Raw genomic sequence first — 10,639 nt, forward strand, 5'->3', positions numbered from 1 at the left:
GTTGAAGAGATATTCTTGGGAGGAGGGAAGGAGCTGGCTAGGGCAGGAGAGGGAAGCAGAGCCAGGACTAGCTGTGGCTCTCGATGGGTTGCAGCATGGCACCAGAATCTCTGGAGCAGGACCTATAGCCCCACGTGTCTATGCCCTGCAGTCACGAAGTGCTGGATCTCCTCCCCTCCGCATCCTGATCTCCAGTGTGGATGTCTGTCACCTGCTCAGCGAGGTCCTACCCCCAGAGAAGGAGGTGGCTCAGGCATGTCATTGGCACAGGAATGAGTGCACTGGGCCTTTTGGGATCTGGACCACATTGAGGGCTGAAATTCCTTTGTTTCTTGGCTTCCAAACATCTCTGCCATGTCTCTGTGACCCAAAGTATGAAAATAGGGACATCTGACAAGAAACCAGGCTTGGACAAAACTGGGACTGCGTAATTCAGGAGGATAGTGCATCACCGTCTCCCATGGAGAGACCTGACCCAAAGCTGTGGCAGAATGGGCCAGGGTCTTCAGTCCAACCTGTGTGTGTCCTTCCTTAGATCTACACTCAGGACATGGGCCTTTGAAAGGCTGGGACAATGACCACACTGGCTAAACAGAGAGAATGGGGAAATGTTATTTTCAAAAGCATGCAAGGAGTTAAAAAAAGCTGGTGACTCAAATTGGCTAATCCTGCTGGTGAGTTTTCCATCCATTTGTTAATCTCTTCCAGGAGCCACTGTTGAATGATCTGTAAATACTTCCCGAGGACTGAAAGGATAGGGGAGAGGAGACTTTTCTAGCTCAATCAGTCATGAGTAAAGGTGAGGTCAGGTCTCGGATGTACACAGAGTGTCTGCAGGCAGTGCGAGGTGGGGCTGCCTTGGGGAGCAGAGAGTTCAGTCAACAGCAAGTATTGTTGATGGAATCTCCTTAAGCTTGTATTTATCCTGCAATTAGCTGGAAATGTGATGCTCTGTGGGCCAGATCATGTGAGACAAAGCATTACAAACACTGTGGAAATATGTTCAAAGGAATGTGTTTATCAAATTTTAAAAAATCAAAACATTTTGAACTTCTGCCTTAGTCCATCAATATCTGATGCTCCAATCTCTATTCTCCAACTATATAGCTCGTTTTGTGTTGTATTAGTTGATCTTATTAGGGAAATACATCACAAAAAAGTCAGATTGTAAACTACAAGAATGGTCTTATTCATCTTTAGATTCCAAGCAATTGGCAATGTACGTTAACTGAATGAATGATGAATGAATTGAAATGAAGCTGTTTTTCTTTCATAACACCTCTACCAGAAAACCCTTCAGTGTCTGATTGTTTTACATTGCTGCCTTACCCTACAGATGCATCCTGCATCCCACAAGCCCACTCCTGCTGTGTTCCTCCTCCTCCATGTTCCAACATGTTGGATTCACTTGATGTTTGAGTCTTAAATTCTAAAAGTCTGGCTATTGCTCACCCTGCCAGGGAAGCCTGTTGAAAGTGCTACTCACAAGGGTTTTGCAGAGTTACAGGATTCTGGACCTGCAATTTTCCCAGCAGAATTTCTGTAACCATGGCAACTATGCAATTACTAATGCCATTGACCACAACGACACTGTTCTTGGTCCTTTACTCTCTGACTGGCATTGTGCCGAACACTTGATGTATATTTTCTCATTTAATTTTTCAGCCACTCTGTGAGCAAAGTGTTATCATTGTCCCTATTTTCCAGAAAAGGAAACCAAGACTCAGAGAGGTTTGTTGACTTGCCCAAGGTCAAAAGGTTAGTCAGAGAAAGGGGAGAAGAGGTTAGTGAAATGGTAGCACAAACCTTGGGATCCAAGTCTGGGTGACTGTAGGGCTCAGGTCTCCAACAGCTGCATTAAATTCTGTCCCAGAGTCACAAGCATTCACAGTTACTGAGAGTTGAGTATGTCCAGGCAGGGTGCTCAGCATTTAGCGTATGTATCTCATTTAACCTTCCACAGAAATACAACTGGAGGGAGGGACTGAATTGTCATGCAGAAAGCAGCCAAAGGATGCCAGAGAAATGGAGACTAGTGTCAGGTATGAGGAGACTTCCTGGACAGAAGAAAATGCGACCACATGGCGGGGAGGGAGTGGAGTAGGCTGGGATGTGAGACACAAATGAGTAAATGAGTGAATAGTTTGGGATGATGGTGGAGAAGCCTCCAAGAGTATTGGAGCCCACCTTCATGTGTTAACTAGGGGCAAATGGAAGCAAGTTGGATCCATTCAAAGGGCGGGGCTGCAGCATCTTCGACAAGAACATCCAACTGGGTCCAGCCCTCATGCTCTCTCCTTTCAAGGACTGGCTGGATGCCACCCGCTTTCACAGTGGGCTCCTCACTTCACAGACTATACAGAGGAGGGGTGTCAGGGTAGAGCAGATACAACACTGATTTGGAGTCCAGAGATCCTAAATTCTTTTCCTCTTCAGTCTCCTATCAAATGTGGTATGTTTAGGCACTAATTTAACCTCTCTGAACTCTGGTTTCTCAGTGGAGAAAATGATGCCTACACCACAGGGTACTTGAGAGACTGGATGAGGTACCATATGGGCAGCATTTAGCCCAAAGATGCAAGAGATGGAGTTTCCATCTCCGGGTCAGGAAGATCCCCTGGAGTAGGAAATGGCAACCCACTCCAGTATTCTTGCCTGGAGATTTCCATGGAAAGAGGAGCCTGGTAGACTATAGTTCATGGGGTCACAAAGAGTCAGACATGACTGATTGACTGAGTGCGCACACACATGCACTTAGAAGCAATTCAGTAAATATTATCCTCCTCCTCCACAGGTTTCCCTGATAGCTCAATCGGTGAAGAATCTGCCTGCAATGCAGGAAATCCCAGTTCGAATCTGGTTTGGGAAGATCCACTGGAGAAGGGATGGGCTACCCACTCCAGAATTCTTAGGCTTCCCTTATGGCTCAGCTGGTAAAGAATCTGCCTGTAATGCGGGAGACCTGGGTTCAATCCCTGGGTTGGAGAAGGGAAAGGCTACCCACTCCATTATTCTGATCTGGAGAATTCTATGGACTGTATAGGCCACGGGGTTGCAAAGAGTTGGACACATTTGAGCGACTTTCACTTTCACTTCACTCCTTCTCCATCTGTCCTTCTACAACCCCCTCTTTCTTTCTATCCTTCCGTTGCTTCATACAATTGAGTCTATGTCTCCAACTAAGTTGTAAATTCCTTTAGGACAAGGACTAAGTCTTTTGTTGTCTTGTTTTTTTTTTTTTCATTCATTCATTCATGCAACAGATACTCTATGTGAAGCACAGTTTACCTAGAGTTGATATTATGGATTTGATCACTTTTTAAAAGTAATTAATAGTATACAATCAATTTCTTGTTCTTAATATATATATTTTATAGAAGTATAGTTGACTTACAATGTTTCAGGTGCACAGAAGAAATGTGATTCAATGGTACATGTACACATATATTATTTTTCAGGTTATTTTCCATTAAAGGTTTACAGTATAGCACAGGGAAGTATAGTCAATATCTTGTACATGATCAATTTTTTTACAGAAGATCCTTCACTAAAATGTGAGGCTATGTTAACCTCAGTTTATACAACATAAAAATGTTACTTGGGACAGGCTTCTGAGTATGTGACATTGTCAAACATTGAATCAGCACACTGAATACTTGAAAGAAACTATTCCCAGAAGATGTCTCATTTCCCTCAGTTACTGAACACATTGCCTTAACCTCCACCCTTGACATCAATCACCCATGCCTTTTACACATTTTGGAGGCATAAATAGCTTAATCAGTGTCATACACCAACTTGTCAAGTTTTTAAATTAAAATTTTTTCCAATTTATAAGAGGAGTTCATGTTTTCACTTATAAAAATATTTTAATAACAATGAGAAAAAAGAAGACACATTTAAAACATTTTTAATCATTCCATGTAGAGGTACTGATTATTAACACTTTGATATAAATCCTTCTAGATTTTTGAAATGTGTGTGGGATTATATTACATATACCTAAAATAGGATTATACTACATAATATTTGTTTGTCTTTCATCACTTTAATTTCCACTTTGGATTCCACCAATCTTGATTTGTTTATCAAAAAGAAGATGAAAGAAGGATTTTCACATAAATATGAAGTCAAGCACGGCAGTGTTTATGTTACTTGAGTTCTCGGCTAACGCTTCTGTCAGCAAGAGTCTGTCCTCACGTAGAGAGAGGAAGGTATGTGTGTGTTTGGGTGTGTGTGTGACCCCAATGCCCCCCGCAGGTGTAGGTCCCACTGCAAATACTATTTCTTTTACATCCTAGTACATTCTGACTTTTTTTCACCCTCTCGCCCCCATTGTTGTCACTTATTTCTCTCTTGGCCTGTTAAGACCAAGAGACATTACAAGGACATTAACAGCGTCACCTGAAAAAGAGGTCAAGTCCTTCGAGATCCCTGTTCTCCAAACGTACTGCCGGCAGCCTTCAGCTGACATACACCACATGTGGCTCCGGTGGGGTGGATGGCGTACTGTGTAAGAAAGGAGCCAAGGCAAGGACACTCAGTTCTGTCTATAATCAAATCCCATTAAATCACAAATTCTTCGATTCAAAAGTTTGAATAGGTTGGTACTTTAAAAAGAGCTCCAGCTGGTTAAATTTAGAATCTGAAAAAAAAAAAATTCCTGTCTAACAATATGTTCTGGCTCAGGGCCCACCACATCCTTTAGATGGGGCGGCTGGATGAGTTTTCATTCTTTCTGGGCTGCTGTTGCATGTTGACTCGGAGGCAGGCCACAAGCATCTTCACTTGAGTTGGCCTGGAGAAGATGGGGCCACTTAATGAGAAGAGCAGCTTCCTGTGTATCTCTGGCTGTTAAAGCAGCCTCGTGCTTGCTGATAGATTTTCAGAGGTGGATTGTGCAAGAAATAGTGCTATTTTTGTAAATGGTTTGGCCTCTTCAGTCATTAGCCTGGCATTTCTCCCCATGGCCCTACCACATCCATCCACCCCTTCTTTCGTTTGTAAACTGTTTGCGAAAGAAAGTCCACAGAAATGTCCATGCTCCCGGCATCTCGTATTAATGTCAACAAGAAATTTCTTTTACTTATGTTTATCAACTCTACTAATATAGACATTTTCAGACTCTTAGCAGTATCTTCCTAATTCTTCCTAGTCTCTTAATTTAGCAGAGCATGTGCCCGGTTCCAGACCCTTTAATTGCTTGATTCTATCAAAATCTAAGTCAGCAAATATTTCAGAAGTGCTTTCTGTGGCCAGGGCCCTCTGCCAGGTACCTGGGTGATGGAGAGTAGAAGAAACTGTCAGTTCCAGGGATTCACAAGCTGACCACACCAAGCCCTTCCCGAAGCTCTCTAGGCTGAATTAGCTAGCTTCCCCTTCTACACCTACACCAAGATCACAGTCCCTCCCGATCATCCACTATGACTGGGCACTGCGGGAATTTGCACATAGTAATCTTGTCTTCCAACATCCTTGGGGTGTAAACATTATCAATCTCATTTCATTGATGAGTAGACTGGGGCCCAGGGAGTGAGAAATGTAACTTAGGTAGCACAGTTAATAGGTGGCAGAGCCAGATCAAACACAAGTAAACTGAACCCAAGGTCGAAGCTCTTTACCACAATACTATAGCACCTGGGACAGCCTAAAAAGGAAGTAAGATTGTTTTTCTTAGATTCTCCCTGCTGCCTCACCCCAGGGATTTTACTCAGCCTCAGAGATCAGCTAGCCATTGGGACAGTCTATGCTATATGCTGGGGGAAGGAAGGTCTTGTCCTCTAAAAGTCTTGCCTAGCCTGGCTGCTGCGGGATTTTCCAGGCTTGAGCTGTGAAAGAAACTTTACACACACACACACACACACACACACACACACACAGGCACACACCTCTGGCTTCCAACCATGGAAGGCTGTGGATCTGCCTGACCCTTGAGGACTGTCCCTTCACAGAGGTACCTGCCCCAGGTAGCTTGGTTCCTTAGGAAATCTGGGCCTCTTCAGAAGGGCCCAACAACCCCTTTGTTGTTCAGCAGAGGTTGGGAGGACACAAAACACGACTAGGCCATCCAGGCTGGAATGTTCTGGAAGGTAGGAATTGGTGGAGGGGGAAAGGGAGAAGTGTTTAACTTTCCACATTATGTATATTTGTGTCATCTGAATTTTTTTAATTGAAATATAATTGATTTACAATATTGCATTAAGTTTAGGTGTAGGAAAGTGATTCAGTTATTTTTCCAGATTATTTTCCACTATAGGTTATTACAAGACGTAGAGCATGGGTCTCTGTGCTGCACAGTAGATCCTTGTTGCTTATCTATTTTATGTATAGTAGTTTGTATCAATATTTGTTAACTCCTGACTCCTAATTGATCCCTCCCCACTTTTCCCTATGGTAATCATAAGCTTGTTTTCTATGTCTGTGAGTCTGTTTCTATTTTGTATATAGATTCATTTGTATTATTTTTTAGACTCCACGTATAAGTGGTATTATGTGATATTTGTCTTTCTCTGTCTGACTCACGTCACTCAGTAGGGTAAATTTTAAGTCCATTCATGTTGCTGCAAATGGAAGTGTTTCATGCTTTTGGCGCTTTCACTTTTCGCTTTCATGCATTGGAGAAGGAAATGGCAACCCACTCCAGTGTTCTTGCCTGGAGAATCCCAGGGACAGGGGAGCCTGGTGGGCTGCCGTTTATGGGGTCGCACAGAGTCGGACACGACTGAAGCGACTTAGCAAGCAGCAGCAATAGTCCAGTGTGTGTGTGTGTGTGTGTGTGTGTGTGTCTGTACCACATCTTCTTAAACCAATCATCTCTTGATGGGCACTTGGGTTGTTTCCATGTTTGGGTTAGTATAAATAGAGCCGCTACCAACATTGAGTGCATGTATCTTTTCAAATTAGAGTTTTCACCTTTTCAGAATATATTCCCAGGTGTGGGATAGCTGGATCATTGTTGTTCAGTCACTCAGTCCAACTCTTCATGATCCTATGGATGGCAGCATGGGAGGCTTCCCTGTCCTTCACTATCTTTTGAACTTTGCTCAAACTCATGTCCATTGAGTCAATGATGCCATCCAATCATCTCATCTTCTGCCACCCCCTTCTTCTCCTGCCCTCAATCTTTCCCAGAATCAGGGTCTTTCCCAATGAGTCAGCTCTTTGCATCAGGTGGCCAAAGTATTGCAGTCTCAGCTTCAGCATCAGTCCTTCCAATGACTATTTACGGTTGATTTCCTTTAGGATTGACTGGTTTGATCTCCTTGCAGTCCAAGGGACTCTCAAGAGTCTCCTCCATCACCACAGTTCAAAAGCATCAATTCTTTGGCACTCAGCCTTCTTTAAAGTCCAACTCTTACATCCATGCATGACTACTAAACAAACCGTAGCTTTGACTATCTGGACCTTTGTTGGCAAAGGATCCAACAGCTGGATCATATGGTAGTTCTATTTTTAGTATTTTAAGGAACTTCCATACTGTTCTCAATAGTGGCTACACCAATTTACATTCCCATTAACAGTGTAGTAGGGTCTTTACTCAATACCTTCTCTAGCATTTATTTATAGAGGTGTTTTTTTTTAATGGTGGTCATTCTGACCCATGTGAGGTGATCCATCACTGTGGCTTTCATTTGCATTTCTCTAATAATTAGTGATGTATCATTTGAATTTTAACAACAAAATATTACATCTGTAGTATGTGGGGAGTGATTTAATGAATTAATTACAGACCCAGGGCCAAATCAAAATGCATAGGTTCAAATCCAAGGCCCACCACTTGTGCCAGTTACTTAAACTTGCTGCAACCTCAGTTATCTGGATCTGTAAGTGTAGTAACAACACCTGCCTCATAAGATGGTTGTGAGGTTTAAATGTAATAAGGAATGTAAGACTTTAGGGAACTTTAGGCACAAAGAACATACTTAACCAACTTTACTATTTATTATTATTGTTGCTGTTGGTGCTGTTTGAAAACAATAACATTTAATGAAACTTGGGGATTTCAAAGCAGGGAGGCAGCCTGCTGCTTCCCCAGCCATGGGAGCCCTGGGAGGCCAGCTGGGGGTGAAGGATGCAGAGAAATTAAAACCAATGGTCCCCATTCTGCCCCCGCATCCTTTGACTTTTTCTCAGTCTCTTCTCATTTTCCTGAAACCTCTACCACCTGGGTAATGGGACAGTGAAAGAGACAGAGGAGGGAAGAGGGATGGAGACCCAAACTGAAAGGAGGGATGTTCATGGAAACGGGCTGTGTGGGTTGAATCTGCAAATCTAAGAGGTTTTATTTTTTATGAATTCTGTGAAAGCTCCAAAGTCAGTTTGTCATGAGGTTGCTGGGTGCGCAGTTAGAAGAAGGTTTTCCTGATGCCGCTATGATCTGGAGTGCGTGCAGCCGTGTCAGGAGAACTGACCATGGGAGTTGGCCCATCACTCACCCCCATGGCTGGACCAAAAGGCCTTTTTTTCCAGTTCTTCCTCTTTCATAGGGAACTACAGAGAGGAAAATCAAATAAGATCGTTGCCTTTCAAAATTTGCTCAGCAGTGATAAAAATAAACTTCAAATGTCCACATATTTGATCAATTTGCTTTTATCCTTTAATCGAATAAGCCCTGCAATCAGAAAGAAAAACATTTCGCTAAGCATTTCATTTCTCCAGTGATTCATCTAGCCATGGTCGCAAAGCTGACATGATGGGAATGAGGCATTTAATGCTGAAATAATTTCTATGACCACATCACAAGAGGCTGGAATGGCTTTTAAGGTACATCATATTTTAATCACAAGCACACATAAAGCATCCATTGCTTGAAAACTTCAGAGAAGTTTGAATTGGAATGCCAGAATCATAATACCACTATCAAGAAAAGAAAGACTGGATTTTTTTTCAGTCCTTAACTCCCCTATGTTGTCAGTTAGTTTGATAAACTTAGAAGAATTTTAGTAAGAAAGTAACAAAAAGTACATGAATTTGAGCAAACTCCAGGAGACAGTGAAGGACAGAGGAGCCTGGTGTGCTGCATGGGGTTGAAGAGAGTCAGACACGACTTAGTGACTGAACAACAAAAGCATACACAAAAAGAGATATCAAACCAGCAGATACCCAAAGACTCTTTAGAATAGCTGACCTCACCGTCTTAGGTTACTCACCAGGTGGAGGGAGAGTCTCCTTTGAAAGATCAGAAAGATTTCCAGCAGCCGGGACATCTGCAGCATTTCCAAGGACTGTGCTTCTAGCCAGTCTCCCACTGGTCTGTTCCAGACTCAATATCTCTGTCCTCCAAGGAGGGAGGAAAGTTAAACCATTCCTGTGGTCGCTAATGCTAAGGCTCAAGTAACCCTCTCTCCAGTCTGTTGCCATTTAGGTCCAGGGAAACAGCAGGGAAAAGGCAAAGAGAAGTGGTTCAGGAAAGAAAGAAAGCAGACAAGAATAAATGAGGAGGGGGCGGGGGTGGCTAGGAGGGTTTTTCAAGGAGGCAGGATGATGTAGTGGGAAAAAATGAGCTTTGGAGCCAGCAAACCTGGGTTCAAATACTAGATCTGTCATTTTTTCAGCATGATCTTGGACCAATGACTTAACCTGTCTGAACTTTATCTTCTCAAAACAAGGGGAAATAGCTGGTGTATTCAGTTATCATGAGAATGAATTAGATTTATGTAAAGGTTTTAGGTCAGTGCCTGAAATATAATAGGTACATGATAAATATTCATTTTCATATTTCCTCTTGTCCTCCAGCTTCTTCAAAGATGAGAAAATAAAATAAAATAGAGAGTGTTGCTCAATTCAAATCTTGTCCCTCGATTCTGAAATCCCTCCATGTTGCACCATGTCCTACACGAATAAAGCCCTAGCTTCCAGGCAGAGCATCTCAGTTCTGCATGATCCAGCGCCAGGTTGGCATCATTTGCCATCTCTCCTGTCACATGCATCTGTGTACCTTCCATCCCATCCCTTCCAGACCATTCCACACTCTCATTTTGCCACTTTTTTTTTTTTTTTTTACTTGTGTTACTCTCAGCTTGGGATTTCTGTCTCTCCTTATTTGTTCATGGAAATCCTAAAATTCTTCTCACTTATTGGGCAACTACAGTGTATCAGATGCTCTGCTGGGGGGCAGAAACTCAAAGAGAAAGATGACTGGCTGTGATTTGAGTGGAGTGGCTGGGGTGAAGGCAGAGGAGATACACTGTCCAACCAAGGCTTGAATACAAGCAAGGGAACCATGAATTTTCCTGGGAAAGATGAGCATGAAGAACAGATAGAGGAAGGAGGCAGCCACTGAACTGGGTTCTGAAAGTTATGTAGGAGTGTTTTGAAAAGGAAGAAGGAAGAGGGGCTGTGGTAGCAAAAGCAATGAAATAGACACCTTTCTGAGGGAGTAGGAATCCTAATCAGACCCTGCTGCTGCTGCTGCTGCTGCTGCTAAGTCGCTTCAGTCGTGTTCGACTCTGTGCAGCCCCATAGACGGCAGCCCACCAGGCTCCCCCATCCCTGGGATTCTCCAGGCAAGAACACTGGAGTGGGTTGCCATTTCCTTCTCCAATGCATGAAAGTGAAAAGTGAAAGTGAAGTCGCTCAGTCATGTCCGACTCTTCGAGACCCCATGGACTGCAGCCCACCAGGCTCCTCCATCCATGGG

Source organism: Bos taurus, chromosome 5 (assembly GCF_002263795.3).
Source record: "Bos taurus isolate L1 Dominette 01449 registration number 42190680 breed Hereford chromosome 5, ARS-UCD2.0, whole genome shotgun sequence".
Lineage (NCBI taxonomy): Eukaryota > Metazoa > Chordata > Mammalia > Artiodactyla > Bovidae > Bos > Bos taurus.